The sequence below is a fragment of the Chelonia mydas genome, chromosome 2 (assembly GCF_015237465.2).
Source record: "Chelonia mydas isolate rCheMyd1 chromosome 2, rCheMyd1.pri.v2, whole genome shotgun sequence".
NCBI classification, from domain to species: Eukaryota; Metazoa; Chordata; order Testudines; family Cheloniidae; genus Chelonia; species Chelonia mydas.
In genome coordinates, this window is record NC_057850.1 from 36,258,415 (window position 1) to 36,280,274 (window position 21,860).

A 21,860-nucleotide genomic window follows, 5' to 3' on the forward strand; every position below is an offset into this window, starting at 1 on the left:
AAACACATCAGCTCAGTGTTCCCACTGATTAGACTACTGAAGAAAGGGCAGTCAGGGAGTAACTTTGTCAGCAGATGTTGTGGGGGGGGGGGGGAATCACAGACTTTCATAACTTTCCATAAACCTGTGGGACCAGTGGTTTCTATTAAGCTCTGATTTTTGATATTGGTGATATCCCAGAGTGGTGTATTCCTATAGACCAGAAGTGACAGTCATGATTATCTAACCTGACCTGCACATCACAGGCCACAGAACCTCACCCACCCACTCCAGTTTGTCACATCTTGATTTAAAGACTTTAAGTTACAGAAAATCCACTATTTAATCTAGTTCAAACCAGCAAGTGACCTGTGCCCCATGCTGCAGAGGAAGGTACCTCCCCGCCCATCAGACACATACCCAACCCCCAGGTCTCTGCTAGTCTGACTAGGGATGTGGGGGATTCCTTCCTGTCCCTGAATATGGTGATCATAAGATGCTGAGCATGTGTGAGACCCCCCAGCCAGATATCTAGGAAAGAATTCTCTCTTGTAATTCAGAGCCTTTGCCATCTAATGTCCCATCTCCGGCCAGTGGAGATATTTGCTACTAGCAGTCTTGGATGGGCCAAGTGCCATTGTGGGGCAGCTTCATCTTACCATTCCCTTCATAAACTTAGCAAGCTTAGTATTGAAATACGTTAGGTTTTTTGCCCCCACTGCTCCTCTTGGAAAGCTGTTCTGGAACTGCACTCCTCTGCTCATTAGAAATCTTGGTCTAGTTTCAATCCTAAACTTGTTGATGGCCAATTTATATCTATTTGTTCTTGTGTCAACATTGGGCCTTAACTTAAATAACTCTTCTCCCTTGCTGATGTTTATCCCTCTGATGTATTTATAGAAAGTAATCATATCTCTTCTCAGCCTTCATTTTGTTAAGGAGCATAGCTTGTTTAGCCTAAGTCTCCTCTTGTGAAGTAGATTCTTCATTCCTGTGGTCATCCTAGTCGTCCTTTTCTGTACCTGTTCCAGTTTGAATTAATCTTTCTTAAACATGGGAGACCAGATTTGCACACAGTATTTCAGATTAGGTCTCATCAGTGCCTTGTATAATAACACTTTCCTGACTCCTCTGGAAATACCTCTCCTAATGCATCCTAGGAGCAATTTAGTTTTTTTCACAGCTACATCACATTGGTGGCTCATAGTCATCCTGTGACTGACCGATACTGTGATTCTCCTCATCCTCCTGTCTCTTCTGACTGATATGTCCCCATCTTATAGCAAAAATTCTTGTTGTTAGCCATAAGTGCATGTCTTTGCACTATTAAATATCACCCTTTTTCTATTACTCCAGTTTTCAAGATTATCCAAATCATCCTGTATGATATTCCAGTTTTCCTCTATGTTGGTAATACCTCCCAGCTGTGGCATCCGCAAATTTTATTAGCGCACTCCCACTATTTGTTGCAAGGACATTAATTAAAATGTTATAGGATTAGTCCCAAAACAGTTCCTTGAGGAACTCCACTAGTAACCTCCCACCAGCTTGACATTTCACTTTTCCTCATGATCCATTGTAGTCTCCCATTTAACCAGTTCCCTAGCCACCTTTTGATTCTTGTATTAATCTCCATCTTCTTCAATATAACTAATTTCCCAGGTGGAACTGTATCAAATCCTTTACTGAAATCTAGGTAGATTAGATCTACTGCATTTCCTTTGTCTAGAAAATCTTATTTTAAAGAGAATTTTGTCTGGCATGATTTACGTTTTTAAACCATGTTGTATTTCATCCCAATTACTGTTTGTTTCTGTCTTTAATTACTCTTTCAAAAATTGTTCTAAGACCTTACAGGCCTATTACTTTAACCCCAACTGTATGCAGTTTCCCAGATCACTTTTCTCCCTTTCTTAAATGTAGGCACTGTATTTGCACTTCCTCCAGTCATAGGGTACAAGTTTATGGATTCATTAAAAATCCTTGCTATTAGGCTTGCAATTTCATGTGCCACTTCTTCTAATAGCATTGGATGGAGATTATCTGGCCTGCCCAATTTTGTCCCATTAAACTGTTTCAGTTCAGCTTCTATCTGTGGTAATTTCTACATCTGTATCCTCATTCCCATTAACCACCCTGCCACTGTCCCCAAGTGCCTCATTATTATTCTTAAACAGAGGCAAAATATTTAAGTGGTTGACCATACCTACATTACCTTTAATCTCCACCCCATCCCTCAGTGCTTACTGGTCCTACTTTTTTCATTGTTTTCTTTATATGGCTAAAATAACCTTTTACTGCTGGTTTTAATACTTTTTGCAAAGTCCAACTTTGCTTGACTTTTGGCAGTTCTCACTTTTTTTCTCTACACTTTCTGACCTCCAAGAGGTAGCTTTCCTTGCTGATCCATCCCTTCTTCCATTCCTTGTAGGCTTTTTGCTTTCTCAATAATCTGGTGCTTGTTCATCCAGTTTGGTCTGCAACCCTGCCTTATGAATTTTTCCCCTTGCTTGGGATGCAGGCTCCAGATACTATCTTCAACTTTGATTAAAAGAAAAGGAGTACTTGTGGCACCTTAGAGACTAACCAATTTATTTGAGCATAAGCTTTCGTGAGCTACAGCTCACTTCATCGGATGCATACTGTGGAAGATCTTTTTATATACACACAAAGCATGAAAAAATACCTCCTCCCACCCCACTCTCCTGCTGGTAATAGCTTATCTAAAGTGATCACTCTCCTTACAATGTGTATGATAATCAAGTTGGGCCATTTCCAGCACAAATCCTGGGTTTAACAAGAACGTCGGGGGGGGGGGGGGCGGTGAAGGAAAAAACAAGGGGAAATAGGTTACCTTGCATAATGACTTAGCCGCTCCCAGTCTCTATTCAAGTCTAAGTTAATTGTATCCAATTAATTCGAAGCCTCTTCCACATTCAAATCCTTGATTTCTTCAGTTCAGTCCACTTCCCTAACTAATTGCCTTCATTGTTTTTTTTGAGTCAAGGGCCCTAGTTGCACACCTGTTTATCCTTCCTTTTAGTTTAAACTGAATTAACTCATGAATCACTCAAACCAAGGTTGTCCTCTACAACCATCTCTTCTCTGAGGTCCTTGCTGCTTACTAAATTTAAAATGGCATCACCTTTTCTTAGTTCAGTGACTATTTGGTAGAAAAAAATCCGTCAGCTGTCACATCCAGGAATATCGGTGAAAAATATTAGGTCTCTGTCCATATCCAGATCAGATCCTGGAGTCTGTAGCAAACCTCAAGTGTTAGCCCAGTGGAGTCGTCTTTCTTCCCCAAAGTGACTTGGACCTGAACAGATTGTTTGTTTTTTATCTATTCCATCACTTCTTTATAATCCACTTCGTCATTAATATACCATGCCACTCCACCACCTTTACTTTTTTCTGTCTTTCCTTAACTGTACATATACTTCATACCTGTAATCCAGTCATGACTATTATTCCACCATGGTTTCCATTATCCATATAATAACTTCCTCATCAGTAGTTCTAGCTCCTCCATTTTGTTACCCAGGCTCCTTGCATTGGTGTACAGATATCTTAATTGTTTGGCATAACCCAGATTTCTATCCTGATTTAGTAGTAGTTTTACTGCCAGTATCGCCTACCTGACTGTTACTGTCATTGGTACTGGCACTATCTTTTTATTTTGTTGTCCATTCTCCTATCCTCTGTTTCTTTCTCAATTGCTGTGTTTTTTACTTGATTTTCCTCACTCAGTATTTTAATCAGGTGTAGTGATTACATGACCATCTCCAATTATCTCTTCTGAATTCCTAGTTTAAAGCTCAGTTGTCAACCTCCATCCCAGAAGTCTATTTCCTGCCCTACTCCGGTGGAGTGTATCCCATGCGAACAGTCTTCTGTCCATGAATGCCTCTGTGGTTGAACACCCACAGTCCCTCCTTATAGCACCATTGCCTGAGCCGCTGTTGATCTTCATAACCTTGTCTCTCCCTTTCTGACCTCCTCTAGCAACATGTAGAATCCCAATGACTATCACCTGAGCCTCTGTTACTTTAAGCATTTTCCCCAGCCTGGCATAGTCTCCTTTGATGTGTCCCAACAAGAATCTTGCTCTATCATTCCTTCCCATGTGAAGGACAATCAGTGGCTTCTTTCCTGCTCCCACTAGCACCTCCTTCAGCCTCAGTCCACATCGCATATCTTAGCCCTTGGCAGAGAGCACACCCTTCTAGTCTCCAGATCCGCTCTGGTGACTGGAGTGTCTGTTCTTAGTAGGGAATCCCCAATCAGATCTGCCTCTTACTGGTGTTGGTGTGGTTCTCTGGAGTTCCTCCTTCTCTTCTTTCTGGCTGCAAGTTGTCTTGTCCTCTGTTCTCACTTGCAATCTTCTGAGCAATCATCTGGTCTCCTGGGACGCTGAACTCTGTATCTCCATTGTCTATTCCCTACTTCTTGTAGGACTTGCTCTGCTATTCTTCCTTACTCTCTAATCTTTTGTTACTGCCTGCCTCTCCCCTTCATTTTCCACCTCTGCAAACCTTTTCTCGGCTCTGTTTCTCCTTTGCTAGCCAGTCTTTTCCTCTTCCTTGTAGTGCTATGCTTCCACTGGCCACCCTTCTCATCCAGCAGTCTGTCCTCACAGTTCTCTGATCCAGTATGCATCTGCAAGTCTTCAGCCTCATTTCTTTCCTCCACTAACTGCTCAAATTCCCATAGAACTTCAACCATAGTTTCTATCTGCAGCTCCAAACCTTGGATCTTCTCTTCCATCAGATCATTCAGGTGCTATTCATACATACAAAGCATCTTTCAGGTATTCTCTCTGCAGCTTCCACATCCATTCATCTTTAAGTCACTACCTCTGCTGCTTCTGTAGCTGTCACAGCCTTCCCTCCTAAGCTCCTATCAAGAAGGAGAAAGAAAAAATAATCCATACACCCTCCCTCAAACTCATGTTTTCAAGTCTGTTTGCTGCCTCCTGTGACACGACTCCTGTAGCAAGATAACCTGGCAAACTTGAGGGAAGCTGAAAGGATTTTTTAAAGTTCTTTAAAACTGAAATACCTTGTGCCTAAATTTTTACCTTTCTCTGTAAGAGGAAATCTAGCACCACCAGTCTTCATGTGGGAAAGGGTTTATTTTTGAGTTTGCCTTCTCTTCTCTTCTCCCTTTCTGTACTTCATCCTCAAAAGAAACCAAGAATTATTTTCCTCTAACGCTTTGTGAAAATATTAAAAAGAAAAAAGTTTAGCTGCTTAATTCCCTCCAGCCTCTGCAGAGGTAACTTTTTCACTCTCTTCTCTTTGTAATTATGCCTGGGGGTGCCGTACATAGGACCTTCTCCCCCTTCACCTGCTGTAATGACTGCTACCTGTTTAGAGGCAAAGCCCAATTTTTGTCTGACTCTTAATTAGTGATTCATGACGACTATGATTTGCAGGTGCTCTGCCTTGCTTCAAGGTTAATTTCTTTACCATACCTTGGAGCACATAATTCTCTTTCAATTTTCTCAGAGGCTTTAGCTTGGTCTGCCAGGAATCTATCTCTTTGCATTCCTGGAGTGCCTCTTTCACTATTTTCAGCTGACTTTGGGTATTTGTAGCCAGCACCTTCCAATTGTGTTCCTTTCACTTACAGGACATTTGCACACTGTTCTTCCATATCGAGTGAATCACCTACAGGAGTGTTTGAGCACACCTTAGGTTGGCCGTGCCTAAAGTCTATTCATCTTAAGTTTGTACTATAGTCTTGGTTAATTGTTTTTGGTTTCATTAAAGAAGCAATGTCGGAGTGATGGCTTTGTTAATTTAGTACCTTCGTTTTGGTACAGCTTGGTTGAAAAATTTTAGTGAGGCACAGCACAATCCATAAATGGCATAATATTCCTCCCTGTCACCTCTTAATAAAATGAAACACACCTTGGTTTGTTTCTTGGTTACAGTGACTTATTACCCCTAACAGCTTCTGGCCTTGAAGTAGGAGCATAGTGCATGCCTCACCTTGTTTCCTTGACCACTTGGGGCATGTTCAGCAGCACCCTTTCTGTCTGGTTCAAAAGTCTCTCCACAGCCTGCTCCCACCCATCCTCCAGGCTCTCCTTTGTTCTTACAGATGTACAAAATATAGCAGGTACTTATGATGAGGCACTTAATGATAAACATCCAGCCTCTTCATAAGGCACCACACACCTATCTTTCCTTCCAGACTCACACTCCATTGGCATTCTGTACCTACTCCTGCCAAAATCAAACTGCTCCTTTTTCTTGGCCAAGTGTACAGCAAGAGGCTTTGAGCCACAGAAATAGAGGATAAGCTTGGTCTCCCGGAATGACAGGAGGAGCCGTAACTCCATGAATGTCTGTAGTGGTTGTGGAGCAAATATTGCATTGCCTATTCCTGCAAGGAGGCCTGAATTTCTAAATATCCTGGCATTATGGACCTCCAACCCACTGCACATGAATATTGATGAATCTTCCATGGTGATCAACCATGTTTGCAGCAGCATGGAGAAATGCCTCTTCCTGTTGATGGTCTTTGTTTCAGTGTGGGAGGGGCAAAAAATAGGCAGGTGGATCCCATTTATAGCCCATATGCAATTCAGGAGCTCCATCCATGAAAAGTCATCAAACTCCTGTTTGTGGGTTTTGCCTTGTCAAGATTCATTACATAGCACAGCAGCACCCTCACAGCATTGGAAACCTGATCAGAATAGCCCCAACAGTTGATCTGCCAACATCAAACTGGTTAACTACTGACCTGTTAGCAGTCGGGGGTGGTGAATTTCCAGAAGGTGATGGCCACATGCTTCTTCACAGTGAGGGGAGCTCTTAATATTGGTGTTCTGCTGCTCTCGCAGCTCTGAAGCAAGCTCTGTACAGATCTTTAGGAAAGTGGCCTTTCTCCCTGTGAAGTTCTGCAGCCACTGCTGGTCATCTCAGTTCTGCATCAATATTTCATCTCACCAAGTGAGAGTTGGCTGAAACTAGAAGCAGCACTCCACCAAATAAAGCTGCTCTGTATAAATGCTGTGCAGAAGTAACTGCTTGATTTAATCCTCCTCCTCCTCTTTTTAGCTGTATTTCCGCATCATCCAAAGCCCTATGAATCTGCAGAGCTGAATCCATCTGTCTGCACAACTCCAGGTGCATGTGTATCATCCTATTTATATTGACTGTCATAGCACAGGGGTTCATCTGTTCTGCCTGACAGATTGGAAAATGGCACTGGCAAAATTAATGGATGCTGGGTAGGAGTCATGAGTCTGTTGGTTCGAACCCCAGTTCCAGAATTCTTGTAATTTTCAGTAGGCATCACACACTGCACTGCAAGAAAAATCAGAGCAGAGTGGTGGAACATTGTGCCATGAGAGATCTGCCCAGAGTACTTACGAGTTAATATGGACAAGTGCAGAGAGAGAACTGTGTGGATGCAATGATTAACAATACAGATGCCTTAAACCAGCATAACAAAGCAGTGTAGATGCTTTGGTTCAGTAATTAAATTGCTGCACTTTACATGGTGATCTAGTTTATTTATGCAGACCTGGCCTAAGTGGAGTGTGACCCCACATGTTCCCATGGCCTTGTTAATGGGGAAATTCAGTTAACTGAAGTACCAGAATCTTTTTTTGTATACGGAAGATGCACAGAATGGCAGAGTAGTGGTGGTCTGGAGTATCTTAAACAGGGATTTTTATATATATATTTCAATGTTTGGAGTTTCTTGTATAATCTTGTAGTCTGGGTTTTACTATGTAAAACCAGGGTCTAACGGCACTTCCTGACTCAACAGAATAGCTCCTTGGCTATATCCAGTCATATGTTCTGGCTTTAGTGATAATACTTTTGCTGGTTTTTACTTGTTAGCTCTGCAGAATTAACACAGCTAGTGATGTAAGGTGAATTCTCTTCCTCTTAGTGCATCAACAGACGTGTTTGCTAAACTTCCAATCTGTTACCTCTGTAATTGAACTGAAGCCAATGGAGTTGAAAGTTGTTACTGAGAACCTAGCTTAGCCTGCAAAGCCCCTGATACTGATTACAGCGCATCAGAAAAATTACATCAGAATGCTCTTGTGACAAAAAATGTCCTGTTTGCCAAATTAAAATTTTCTGTGGGAAGTTTCAACTTTTCTGAAAAGTTTTGGGTTTTTCTGTCAGGAAAATCAAAATGACGGTTCCCTGGCTTTAGGCCTCAAAGGCTTTTGTCAATTTAAATTTCTGTGAGTGAAATTGATAAACGGTTTCCAGAACAGGTGCCAAGGCTGAGCACCCTGACTTGGTCTCTCAGACTCCCTCCTCTCTCACAGCTGTGGCAGAGACTGACCTTTGCCTCTCTAGCCCTGGAGCTAGAGGGGAGGCTCTGTACCCCGGCTCTCTGCATCTTTGGCAGCCTGGCTGTAAGCGCTTTTCAATTTCATTTGTTAGGAAGCTGAAAAATTCCAGTTTGGTTCTCCCCAAATGGATTTTTTTTTCTTGAAACATCTTCCTGTGAATTTTTTTTTGCATTTTTTGACCATTTTGTTGTGGTTCAAGCTTATTCCCCCCCCCCCCCAAAAAAACAAACAAACAAACCACCAAAACCCACAAACAGACAAAAAACCAACCCCATAGGTTTGATGGTGGGGGAGGGGATTGGTGGGAAGTGATTTCTATTTTCTAGCTAGCTTTCAGGTGATATATATCAAAGAAGGAAACCACCTTAACTTGTTTTAGAGCATAGGCTGCGTATCCAGTGCTGTCAGTTTAAATAAATAAATAAATAAATGCCTTAGTTTACAGTTTATGGACACTCAGATACAATAAACAAATATTTGGTTTGAATTGCTTTTCAAAGTAAAACTGAATTTTAACTTCTTTGGCTTTCAGATATTTGTATTCTAACAGCAGTATTTAAGTATTTTACATTAAGATACATTTTTAATGTATCAATAATTGAAAGTTTTTAATCTAGGGATCCCCAGGCTCTTCATTGTTTAACACCTACGTCAAAGGGAGCAATTACATGGCTATGTGGCTGTCTTTTATAGTGCTCAGTTGATGGTAGTTGGGTCTGCCTCAAACGATTTTGTCTGAAGAGTGACACTTGTGGGGTAAAGAGGGTATTGTTACTGCCAACACATTACATTTATGTGACTTTTATGGTAATTCAACATTCCAAGCAAAACTTTCACTTCATAGTTTGGAATGGTGGTTTCTGCCCAAGTTGTTCAGAGTGAGGTGCAGAAAAAGATTAAAATTAAGAGCTAAACCCCTGTTTCCTCCTTCTGTTTGTCATTTTTGCCCCCTCCCTCCCTCCCAGCTATCTTGTCATCTTTGATTCCATCTAATTGTGTTGGCGGGGGTGGGTGGGTGGGGGGGGGGAGAAGGGGATTTGAAGAAATCTGTCCACTGAGCTTAGTTTGTACTACTAAACATCGCCACCACCTTGATTAAATTTAAAAATCCCAGCCTGTATTGTCAAAGTATGAAGCAGTTAGCCTAACTCTGCTCTCCCAATGGTTGACTTCAATGAGAGCAGAGTTGGACCAAGGCTGAGAGTGTTAGAAAACACACATGAACAATAACTCTTGACAAAATCTGAGCTTTTTTTCCCTAAAAGCTAATTAAGGGATAAATCCTAAAATGAAGAGTCAGCTTGAGTGTTGGACAGATCTGTTCCTCTGAGGCTACTGAAACCCAACAGTTGAAGCTGTGTTCCCGCTAACTGTCATCCACAGAAGGATCAGTGCAGCAGAGAATCCACTCGACTGTCTGCTGCGTAGGAGCTGCTGCAAAGCTATATGCCACATAAGTAGTGAGCAGCTCCTGGAAACTTGCCCCTTTTCCAAACAAATGTACATCTGTTCTGCTGCCTGGGGAGCCTGTGCACCTGTGAAGGAGAGGGGATGGAATTGCTGTTTAGTGATTTAATTTTTTCTTTAAATACACTTTAAATGCCTATTGTATATGAAATGTTAATTAACTGTTCATTCCTAAAAGTCCCTTTTTTTGCCTCCTGACTTTACAGTAATTGGTTTTCATTTTCAGAATTCAGTGGTCTTACTCAAGCATAACTTAAAGTAGAGATGATACACTATAACCTTCAGCATATCAGATGTTCTTAATTGAAAGAAAAAAAATATAGTGTCTTATAAAACCTGGCCTGCATTTCTTTTTTAAACTTGCCCATTTTCAAGTATTAGACAGCTAATTTAGAAAAACTATGCGTAATTTGAGCAATTAATTAATGTACTAACCTGAGAATGAAGAAAAGCCCTCTTTCTCCTATTTGTACTCAACTTCATCAGTTGTTTAAACATGCAGCTTCTTTTTCAAGTAGTGTCCCTGTGGGTGCTCTATTATAGGTATATCTGCACCCCTGCACCTCTTATCGGAGATTTTAGGTTGCAGTGTCAGTTCAGCCCCCACATGCTCGCTCGCTCCCTCCCTCCCTCCCTCATGGTCTGCCTCAAGGTTACCTAGCACTTCCTAGACGACCCCTCCCCCCTCCAGTTCCTTCTTGACTGCCTTTGGCCTCAACAAACAGTTATCCCTTTCTTATCTGTGTTATTAGCATAAGTAGTTGGATTTTGTTAGTGTTTCCTTTTTTACCTTCTTGGGATTTAAAAAAAAAAAAAGGGAAGGAAGGAAAAAACTTTCGTTTGTTTCCCTGCCCTGTCTGGGACTATTTCTCTCTCCGCCCACCCTCCCTTTGGGTATTTAGAAGATCCTCTCTAAGTTCTTCCACTTTAAAAGGAAGGCGGGGGGAGACAACTTTCTTCTGCAGTCCTCACTGCGAGAGTAGGATCGTTCCCCTCTCCTCCTATCCTTGGCTTCAAGAGGTGCCTCTCCTGCAAGGAGTTGATTCCTGTAACGGACACTCTCACTGTGTCTGGTGACTGGGAGAGTCCTATATCCCTCAAAGTGCTCCCTCTGCCATCAGCTAAAGTTGTGGTCCTACAAGAGCCAGGTGCTGAAGTTAAAACTCCTCCTTATGGAGAAGGCACTTCACCCTCCGGAGGGTTCTGGTGCTGACCCTGGCTCATCTCTGGAGCCTTCAACTTCAAAGGCAGTAGAATTGTGGGGGGAAAAAACAGCAGATTCCCCCCCAAAAGGCTTGTGGGGGAAAAAAGGGCTCCAACTCCCCAAACTGAGTTGGCCAGCCAGCAGGGTTCCCCAGTGTGATCAACCACCTCGGTACCAGTGGCTCCAAAGCACAGTATCCAGAAACAGCAGGGTGCCTCTGCTGTGAGCTCTGCCACACCACCTAGAGTCTTTGAGGCAGCATTACCCCCCTCTAAGGACAAAAAAAAAAATAAAAAATACCATACTGCCTCTAAAGGAGCAGCACTGAGAAAACCTTTGGTCTAGGGAGCGCTATGCACCTTCCAAAGAATTGGTACTGACAACATACTATGGACACTCCTCTGTGGTACTGAGTGAGCCAACGGTACCACAAGAGTTCCGGTACCCTAGAGACCTGACAGTTGGGGAGGAACAGCAATCCCCATTACTTGTTACTAGTCCCTGGTACTGAGCACATCCCACTGCCTGGAACCTCCCTCAGCACTGGGCTGTGTACCACCAATACCACAGTCAGCACCACCCTTACCCAGTAAGGAGTCGGACAGTGACCAGGAGGATATAATTTCCCTGGCCTCCCGTCACAATACAAGGATCCTCTTCAGTTTCGTTGAGCTGACCTCTGTTCTTGGTTTGGGCCCCCTTGGGCACTCCCACCACCTATGCCCTTTCCCCAACCCATGGCCATATTGGGATCCTTGAGCGATGTACAGATCCCATACTCTGCAGGTGACTAGTGTCTCAGAGAGAGTCTGTCAGATGGTCTCCTACAGTGTCACTGTCCAGAACCCCTGAACCAGAGGAGGAGGAACCTTTTGAGGAACAGGAAGAAGGGCTCGAAGGGGAAGCTACTTCTCCTAGTCCTCAACAGATGAGGTTGTGATGTGCCTCCCCCCCATCATTAGCTCATGATTTCATGAACTTCCAAGACCTTACTAAGAGGGTGGCGGATGAGCTGCAGATTCCTCTACAGTAGGTGCCAGATACACATCACAAGCTGGTAGATATTCAGCACACCACCTCCTCATCTAAAATTGCCCTCCCAATTAATGAAGCAATTCTAGATCCTGCCAAAGTCATCTGGTGGACACTAATCTCCATTGCACCAACCTACAAGAGCTGACAAAAATACTACATGCCTCCCAAAGAGGCAGAGTTCCTGTTTCAGCATCCATAACCCAGCTCCATCATAGTGGGTGTGGTTAATGCACGAGGCAAGCAACAGCATACCAAGTAGACCCCATACAGTGAGGATCAGAAAAGGCTAGATCTCTTTGGGAGGAAGGCATATTCATTGGCAACATTGCAGTTTAGAGTCGCAATCTACTGAGCTATCATGGCTAAATATGATCGTATTAATTATGGGAAACTCAGTGTTTCTGACAGGTTTCAGAGTAGCAGCCGTGTTAGTCTGTATTCACAAAAAGAAAAGGAGTACTAGTGGCACCTTGGAGACTAACAAATTTATTTGAGCATAAGCTTTCGTGAGCTGCAAATAAATTTGTTAGTCTCTAAGGTGCCACTAGTACTCCTTTTCTTTCAGTGTTTCTGGACATTTTACCAGACACACACAAGGAGCAGGTTCAGGACATTGTCAGAGATGGTCAGTTAGTAGCCAGAACAGCACTATAGATGGCGCCGGATACAGCTGATTCAGTGGCCCACTTGGTCTCCATGGCAGTGAGACCCACCCACTCCAACCTGGGATCGTAACCTAGTTCTCAGAGCTTTGACCAGACCTCCGTTTGAGCCCACGGCAACTTGCTCTCTCAACACCTGTACATGAAGACTGCATTTCTAATGGCCATCACCACCTCAGCTAGGTGCATAGAAGAAATAGCAGTCCTAATAGCACACTTACTATACATGGTCTTTTTTTAAAAGACAAAGTAACTTTAAGGCCGCATCCCAAGTTTCTCCCTAAAGTTGCCTCGACTTTCCATATGAATCAACAGATCCATCTTCCTGTTTTTTCCCTAAAACCACATTATGACAACAAGGAGGCCATTCTGAATATGCTAGATTTTAGAAGAGCACTAGCATTCTACTTTGACAGAACTAAGGACTTCAGGAGGTCCTTTAAACTCTTCCTTTTGCTTGCAGAAAGATCCAAAGGCTCTGCAATACCATAAGAACATAAGAGCGGCCCTACTGGGTCAGACCAAATGTCCATCTAGCCCAGGATTCTGTCTTCTGACAGTGGCCAATGCCAGGTGCCCCAGAGGGAATGAACAGAACAGGTAATCATCAAGTGATCCGTTCCCTGTTACCCATTCCGAGCTTCTGGCAAACAGAGGCTAAGGACACTATCCCTGCCCATCCTGGCTAATAGCCATTGATGGACTTATCCTCCATGAACATATCTAGTTCTTTTTTGAATACTGTTATAGTCTTGGCCTGCACAACATCCTCTGGCAAGGAATTCCACAGGTTGACTGTGAGTTGTATGAAAAAATACTTCCTTTTGTTTGTTTTAAACCTGCTGCCTATTAATTTCATTTGGTAACCCTTAGTGCCTGTGTTATGAGTAAATAACACTTCCTTATTTACTTCTCTACAGCAGTCATGATTTTATAGACTTCAATCATATTCCCCCCCCCCTTAGTTGTCTCTTTTCCAAGCTGAAAAGTCCCAGTCTTAATCTCTCCTCCATATGGAAGCTGTTCCATACCCCTAATAATTTTTGTTGCCGTTTTCTGAACCTTTTCCAATTCCAGTATACCTTTTTTAAGATCGGGGCGACCACATCTGCACGCAGTATTCAAGATATGGGGATAACATAGGAATCATGGACCTGGAAGGGACCTCGAGAGGTCATCTAGTCCAGATCCCTACACTCAAGGCAGGACTAAGTATTGTCTACGCCATCCCTGACAAGTGTTTGTCCAACCTGCTCTTAAAAATACCCAATGATGGAGATTCCACCACCTCCCTAGGCAATTTATTCTAGTGCTTAACCGCTCTGACAGTTAAGACGTTTTTCCTAATGTCCAACCTAAACTGCCCTTGCTGCAATTTAAGCCCATTGCTTCTTGTCCTATCCTCCGAGGTTAAGAACAACAGTTTTTCTCCCTCCACCTTGTAACAACCTTTTATGTACTTGAAAACTATTATCATGTCCCCCCTCAGTCTTCTCTTCTCCAGACTAAACAAACCCAATTTTTTCAATCTTCCCTCATAGGTCATGTTTTCTAGACCTTTAATCATTTTCCTTGCTCTTCTCTGGACTTTCTCCAGTTTGTCCACATCTTTCCTGAAATGTGGCGCCCAGAAGTGGACACAATACTCCAGTTGAGGCCTAATCAGAGTGGAGTAGAGCGGAAGAATTACTTCTTCTGTTTTGTTTACAATACTCCTGCTAATATATCCCAGAATGATGTTTGGTTTTTTTGCAACAGCGTTACACTGTTGACTCAGATTTAGCTTGTGATCCACTATGACCCCCAGATCCCTTTCCGCAGTACTCCTTCCTAGGCAGTCATTTCCCATTTTGTATGTGTGCAACTGATTGTTCCTTCCTAAGTGGAGTACTTTGCATTTGTCCTTATTGAATTTCATCCAGTTTACTTCAGACCATTTCTCCAGTTTGTCCAGATCATTTTGAATTTTAATCCTATTCTCCAAAGCACTTGTAACCCCTCCCAGCTTGTTATCAGCCACAAGCTTTATAAGTATACTCTCTATGCCATTATCTAAATCACTGATGAAGATATTGAACAGAACCAGACCCAGAACCAATCCCTGTGGGACCCTACTTGGTATGCCCTTCCAGCATGACTGTGAACCACTGATAACTACTCTCTGGGAACGATTTTCCAACCAGTTATGCACCCACCTTATAGTAGATCCATCTAGGTTGTATTTCCCTAGTTTGTTTATGAGAAGATCATGCGAGACAGTACCAAAAGCCTTACTAAAGTCAAGATATACCACCTCTACCGCTTCCCCCGTATCCACAAGGCTTGTTACCCTGTCAAAGAGAGCTATCAGGTTGGTTTGACACAATTTGTTCTTGACAAATCCATGCTGACTGTTACGTTACACCTTATTATCTTCTAGGTGTTTGCAAATTGATTGCTTAATTATTTGCTCCATTATCTTTCTGGGTACAGAAGTTAAGCTGACTGGTCTGTAATTCCTTGGGTTGTCCTTATTTCCCTTTTTATAGATGGGCACTATATTTGCCCTTTTCCAGTCTTCTGGAATGTCCTCCGTCTTCCATGGTTTTTCAAAGATAATTGCTAATGGCTCAGCTATCTTCTCAATCAGCTCCTTGAGTATTCTAGGATGCATGTCATCAGGCCCTGGTGATTTGAAGACATCTAACTTGTCTAAGTAATTTTTGACTTGTTCTTTCCCTATTTTAGACTCTGATCCTACCTTATTTTCACTGGCATTCACTATTTTAGACTTCCAATCGCTACCAACCGTCTTGGATTTGTATAGAGGCAATATGATATTTTCTGTCTTATCTATCCCTTTCTTAATGATTCCCAACATTCTGTTCTCTTTTTTGACTGGCGCTGTACATTGAGTGGATGTTTTCAGAGAACTATCCACAATGACTCCAAGCTCTCTCTCGAGTGGTAATGTTATACAGACAAAACTGCACAGGATCGTTTCAGGGGATAAGACAAGACGTCACATTTATTATAATAACACAGTTTGAATTATGACCAATAACTAATATCTAATACCTATGTACACACACACACACACATATCAAATGTTCTGCAGCTGCTAGATAGTTACCAGTCCTGAATGTAGCTTGAGTTTGTGGCTTGGGTTTGTAGCTTGTGGCGGCTAACTGGCCAGGAAAGCCGGGCACAAGGAAGGGCTGGGTCTCTGTTGGGCATGCACTGATGCCCTTCCATGTTGGCAGCAGAATATTACCCTCCAAAGTCTTCCATCTCACCCATTCTTTTTGTAGGCTTCAGTTTGAATCCAGAGGCTGTAGGTCTTGCTGTGTCATGCTGTCTCTGGGTTCGGTGTGATTGATCACCCGTCAACTGCAGATATGACTTTCAGCCTGGGACCTGGCTTTGATGTTTCTTCCGTTGTACTTTTGTTCTTTTCTTTTTAGGGTGGACTCTTCTTGCTTTGTCAGGGCTGTTGTCTGGATCTTCAGCCGTTGGTGTTTACACTTTATTTCATCAGGACAGTCTGGGGCTGGAGGTTGATTCCATCATCCATACATACCTCATTCACACATCTAAACTAGTAAGATTACAGCAGGATTTTGCAAAAATGAAATGAGCATTTTAAAATGGAGTCTGAGTTACAGTATGGACAAGTGTAAGGAATGACAAACAGTGAGCAGAAGTTACAATGTTGAAACAGTGCAAGTTTCATTGGATTGAAAGTGAAACTCAATTAGCCGGTTATTGGGATACCTGGTTTATGAATAAATGTTTCATTCATAAACCTTTGCTTATGAAGTTATATTAATAAAGTGAACAATTAAAAACTATTTCATTGATCAGTTCTACAGTAACAGCTAATTTAGATCCCATCATTTTATGTGTATAGTTTCCAATGTGCATATTGGCTCAAAGACTATCCAAATGGGTCTCGTGTTACATTAATCACTGTTATTGGGTGCAAACTGTTGCCTCTGTCTGGAATCCTTATGCACTCCACAATTTCTACCTTGGTCGCATTCCTTAAAGATGTCCCCTATCTTGGAAATCTGCAGAGCTGGGACTTAGATCTCTGTCCACACTTTCACAGAACAGTATGCAATCACTGGAGATTTGGCCTTCAATGCCATCTTCGACTCCACAGTACTCTGTAGTAACAGACTCCACTCCAAAGTCCCAGCCATCCATGAGGGATACTGCTGTGAAGTCACTTACAGTGGAACACACACAGAAGGACACATCTCAAAGAACAGTCAAACACTAGTTTTGCCTTAAATTGTAGTGTTGAGAAATGGCAAAGGAAGTGATTTTAACTCCTTTTATAGCTTTTCCTCTCTCCATCAGTCCTTGAATAGATTCCAGAACTACACCAAATTTAATAAAATGAAGATTTGAGCTAGAGTCTTCCCAGTGTTGTTTTCTTGTAACTTCTGCGTGTGGTCTGAAAATGGGTTCATGGGCTCCTGCCTAGGACACTGGCTAACTGTCAAGTCCACGATATTGCTGGGGTGTTTAAAATGCTACTGCATTGTGCATAGTAGCTATGTAAACAGTATTCTGGTGTTCCATATTGGTGTTATTGATTCCAAATCAAATGTGCTGAGGTTAAAGGTAAATTTTTAATTGCCAAACTGAACCTGATCTGATAGACATTTCCACTATCTTTCTGGCTCACCATTACCTGTAGTGAGGTTTCTACAGCTGAGAACTTAGTAAATAATTCTGTTGATGCTAATCAGGGTATCCATCTCGCTCTCCTGTAGTTGTTTTGGCCCTGCAGGGCTCACAAAAGTAGAAATCTCAGATAAGCTGTATGTACCAGGGCAGGTATGCCAGATAAGAAGGTACAGGTTTTTTTTTCAAGGCACTTTTCTGACCATATAGTTTTAAAATAAGTCCAAATAGAAAGCATGTAAATCAAGGCCATGATTTGTTTCCATACACCAGATTAAAATGCTAAGAAGTTGAACTGCATATAGAAGTTGTCCTTCTCAAAGATGGCGTGAGATACTAGCAGTGTTGTTTTCATAACCTTACTAAGCAGGATTCGCGAAATTGGTTTTACATTTCATTTCCCAGTATCCTTTCTGGGGAAAGGGTAAAGGGGCTAGTACAGTGTACTCCTGATATAATTCTGTGCCCCCCCCCCCCAAAAAAAATTCTGCACCCAGTATTTTAAAATTCTGCAAACTCTATTTGTCAATAAATAAATATGATGGCTCCAACATGGTAGTAGCCTGTGCTCCCCAATGCAAGCACGGAGATAGGAGATCACCCTGCAGCCCTGTCCCCTCCTCCCTGGGACACGGACTCAGTGGTGAGGCTGCACCCATCCCTGAAACAGCACAAGGGCTAGGCCTGCCCCAGAAACACTCCGGGGCCCTGCCCCTCCATGCCAGGTACACTAGGAATAGGAAGGAAGGCTCAGCCCAGCTGGGTGCAAGTGGGAGGGGATCCAGGTGTGGGGTGAGAGGTTCTGTGTGGGGAAATCTGGGTGCAGGTGGCTTGGTGGGGGGGTCTGGGTGCCAGGGGCAGTCTGGATGGAGATCTGGGGTGGAGTTTGTCAGAGTGGGAGTTTGAGTGCAGGGACAGTCTGGGTGCAGGGGTGAGGGTCCAGATGCTGGGAGGGTGGGGCCTGGGTGCAGGAGGTTCTGTGTGGGGGATCTGTATATGGGGGAGGTCCCAGATGTATGGGGGTTGGGCAGATGGGGGAGCAGCTCCTTATACAGTGACTCCTCGCCCCCCTTGACTGAGGAGCAATGGGGGCAGGAAGCGGGGGGAGGGAAGGTTTCTGGGGATGGGTCTGACCCGGCCGTGGCTGCTCCTTGCAGGAGAAGAGGAAGGCCCAGCCCAGCCCAGCCAGGATTAACAGCTGAGCCTGGCACAGGGTAGGAGCCACTGGCTGGAGCATCCCCAGCCCTGCCCTGCCCCCTCCCCCCCCCCCGATTTACTTCTCAGATGGCTGCTCTGGGCACCCAAAACAACGCACCCGCGCTGCTGGGGAGTGGCACATGACGACTTTTGCAGATTCCCTTTGCTTCCCCATCAGAAAGTCATTTTTCAGCGGGGAAGCAAAGAAATCTGTGGGGAAATTAATTCTGCTCATGTGCAGTGGTGAAGAATTCCCCCAGGAATAGTACAGTGGTCTTCAAGCCACCTGAAGTCATAGTTATCTTACTAACTTTTGGAAACAGATCAACCATGTTTTGTGATGGTTTTTTTTTTTTTAAACCCCTTGGTAGAAATATAGCTTTTGGTGCTTTACTTAGGACCCCAAATATAGGAAAATGCTGACATTTGAAACAATGGGTTCTTTTCATTTGGTTATTGCAGCTTCTGTACAATTGTTCCCAGAACCGTTATTAAAATCTACAAAGCTTTTATTTCAAAGCAAAGTAGCATATCTTTCCAGAAAGCTCTCAGCTTTTTCCTAATCAGTTTTCAGAGTAGTAGCCATGTTAGTCTGTATCCGCAAAAAGAAAAGGAGTACTTGTGGCACCTTAGAGACTAATAAATTTATTTGAGCATAAGCTTTCGTGAGTTACAGCTCACTTCATCATATGCATTCAGTGGAAAATACAGTGGGGAGATTTATATACACAGAGAACATGAAACAATGGGTGTTACCTTAAATACTGTAACGAGAGTGATCAGGTAAGGTGAGCTATTACCAGCAGGAGTGCCGGGGGTGGGGGGGACTTTTGTAGTGATGATCAGGGTGGGCAGTTGACAAGAACATTTGAGGAACGGGGTGGGGGGGAATAAACATGGGGAAATAGTTTTACTTTGTGTAATGACCCATCCATTCCCAGTCTTTATTCAAGCCTAAGTTAATTGTATCCAGTTTGCAAATTAATTCCAATTCAGCAGTCTCTCGTTGGAGTCTGTTTTTGAAGATTTTTGTTGAAGAATTGCCACTTTTAGGTCTGTAATCAAGTGCCCAAAGAGATTGAAGTGTTCTCCGACTGGTTTATGAATGTTATAATTCTTAACGTCTGATTTGTGTCCATTTATTCTTCTACGTAGAGACTGTCCAGTTTGACCAATGTACATGGCAGAGGGGCATTGCTGGCACATGATGGCATATATCACATTGGTAGATGTGCAGGTGAACGAGCTTCTGATAGTGTGGCTGATGTGATTAGGCCCTGTGATGGTGTCCCCTGAATAGATATGTGGACACAGTTGGCAACGGGCTTTGTTTCAAGGATAGGTTCCTGGGTTAGTGGTTCTGTTGTGTGGTGTGTGGTTGCTGGTGAGTATTTGCTTCAGGTTGGGGGGCTGTCTGTAAGCAAGGACTGGCCTGTCTCCCAAGATCTGTGAGAGCGTTGGGTCGTCCTTCAGGATAGGTTGTATATCCTTGATGATGCGTTGGAGAGGTTTTAGTTGGGGGCTGAAGGTGACGGCTAGTGGTGTTCTGTTATTTTCTTTGTTGGGCCGTTCCTGTAGTAGGTAACTTCTGGGTACTCTTCTGGCTCTGTCAGTCTGTTTCTTCACTTCAGCAGGTGGGTATTGTAGTTGTAAGAATGCTTGTAATAGCTTACCTTACCTGATCACTCTCCTTACAGTGTGTATGGTAACACCCATTGTTTCATGTTCTTTGTGTATATAAATCTCCCCACTGTATTTTCCACTAAATGTTTCTGATGAAGTGAGCTGTAGCTCACAAAAGCTTATGCTCAAATAAATTTATTAGTCTCTAAGGTGCCACAAGTACTCCTTTTCTTTTTCCTAATCAGTGTGACATCTTCAACCAGAGATTTTGGGGAATATCCACAATGTTCACGTAAAAGTGGTAGCCAGACAATTTTTATAAGCTCCAGTCTGGGATCTGAAAAAATGGAAAGCTGGACAGTTAATCTTTAAAATCTCAAAGGGTTCTAACAGACTGTTTTAAGCAGGATTAAACTAGTTCAGCCTATTAAGCAAGTAAGACTGATGGGATGATCCAGTGAGCAATTGGTAGTTCTCAGCCATGTGCACATTTTTACATGAAATTACTTGGCCTTATCTCACATACCCCCATATTAATACATTGCATATATTTAATAAAAAAATATTTTTTAGTTATTCAGGGCCCTTCTTGACCCAAATTGTCACTTTGTTAAATTGAATTGATGCACCTTGTTCAGAAAATTTTTTTAACTGTCAATACAGACTTTATTATTAAACAAAAGACAAACAAATGCATGTTTCTTACATCAGTGATTTTATTTTGAAGTCTGTCACTATTAATCGCAACATAGCAAACACAACAAATGAGTTTTAAAACATGCAGTTATAGTTCTTATACAATTTTAAAGCTTCTTAAATAACTGCTTTTCACGGATCTTATTTCCATTCTATTGATATCTTTAGCTCTTCTGAAATAGAGATGTCAAAGACCGTAGATAAAGTTAGAATGGCACAAAGTCAAGTTTTTTTTCCTGGATTTAATATCCGCATAAAATGGGTATGCATTTGTATTTTCTAAATTCAAAACAAAACTGTGAACGGAAAATATAGGAACAGCCTAACAAATCTTAATGCTAGCATGTTTCCAGTAGACTCAGGGGTTCCTTGCGGATAGGGCCTCCATGAATATGGGTTGTCTACACTTAAAACACTGCAGTGGCACTGCTGTAGCACTTCAGAGAGGACACTACCTATGCCGATGGGAGGAGTTCTTCTGTCAGCGTAGGTACTGCCCCAAGAGGCAGTTGCCAGGATTCTCCCATCGACCTAGCGTTTTCTACATCCTCAGGAGTGTGGATTTTTCACACCCATGAGCTATGTAGTTATACCAACCTAATTTTCTCGTGTAGACCAGGCCTCAGCAAGAAGCACACTATTGAAAGCCTTGTATACACATCTGTCTCCAAACGTAAGGAATAACACAGAAGGGGTTGCAACTGTTAAGATGATAAAGCACATCCAGTGCTGATGACACTCTGGACATTGAACTGTGCTTCCACACACAAGGTGGATGAGGTAATATATTTTATTGGACCAACTTCTGTTGATGAAAGAGACATACTTTCAAGTCACACACAGCTCTGTACGGATCAAAAGCTTGTCTTTTTCACCATCAGAAGTTGGCCCAATAAACGAGATTACCTCACCGACTTGTCTCTAATATCCTGGGACCAACACGCTACAACAATACTGAAAACAAGCTTCCACCCACCCACGTTTCGGTTTT

General features: G+C 42.7%; 1 protein-coding gene across 5 annotated transcripts in view; it reads left to right on the forward strand.

The window, feature by feature from the left end:
• The window catches only part of AZIN1 (antizyme inhibitor 1), a 58,155-nt gene that overhangs the window by 11,533 nt on the left and 24,762 nt on the right, over window positions 1–21,860 (forward strand).